Raw genomic sequence first — 1161 nt, forward strand, 5'->3', positions numbered from 1 at the left:
TAAGAATGTAAATGCGATACTTCTATGCTAGGAAATAGCGTTTGCAGATGTCTACGTATCGTAGCAATAGACATCTAATGCTTCTCAAAACGCGATATCGCAACTCATTCCTATGTTTCATGATAATATATAATATTCATTGCGATGTGTCATGTATACCTCGATTTCATTTCACAAGAATGTAAATGCGACACTTCCTTGCAAGGAAATATTGTTTGCAGATGTCTACGTATCGTAGCAATACTGTTCTAATGCTTCTTAAAACGAGAAGTCGTATTTCATTTCTATGTTTCGTAATAAGGTATAATATTCATTGTCGAATGTTATGTATACCTCGAGTTCACTTCAAACGAATGTAAATGCGACACTTCCATGCTAGGAAATAGCGTTTGCAGATGTCTACGTATCGTAGTAATAGATTTCTAGTGCTTCTTAAAACGCGATATCGCATCTCATTTCTATGTTTCATGATAAGATATAATATTCATTGCGAAGCGTCATGTATACCTCGTATTCACTTCAAAAGAATGTAAATGCGAAACTTCCATGCTAGGAAATAGCGTTTGCAGATGTCTACGTATCGTAGCGATAGAGTTCTAATGCATCTTAAAACGCGAAATCGCATCTCACTTCTTTGTTTCATGATAAGATATAACATTCATTGCGAAGTGTCATGTATACCTCGTACTCACACCACAAGAAAGTAAAAGCGGCACTTCCTTCCTAAGAAGTAGCGTTTGCAGATGTCTACGTATCGAAGCAATAGTGTTCTAATGCTTCTTAGAACGCGATATCGCATTTTACTCCTATGTTTCATGATAATATATAATATTCGTTGCGAAGTGTCATGTATACCTCGATTTCAGTTCACAAGAATGTAAATGCGACACTTCCTTGCTAGGAAATAGCGTTTGCAGATATCTACGTATCGTAGCAATAGAGTTCTAGTGCTTCTTATAAGCGATATCGCATCTCACTTCTATGTTTCATGATAAGATATAATATTCATTGCGAAGCGTCATGTATACCTCGTGCTCACATCACAGGAATGTAAAAGCGGCACATCCTTCCAAGGAAGTAGCGCTTGCAGATGTCTACGTATCGAAGCAATAGCGTTCTAATGCTTCTCAAAACGCGATATCGCAACTCATTCCTATGTTT

Source organism: Xylocopa sonorina, unplaced genomic scaffold (assembly GCF_050948175.1).
Source record: "Xylocopa sonorina isolate GNS202 unplaced genomic scaffold, iyXylSono1_principal scaffold0085, whole genome shotgun sequence".
Classification (NCBI taxonomy): domain Eukaryota; kingdom Metazoa; phylum Arthropoda; class Insecta; order Hymenoptera; family Apidae; genus Xylocopa; species Xylocopa sonorina.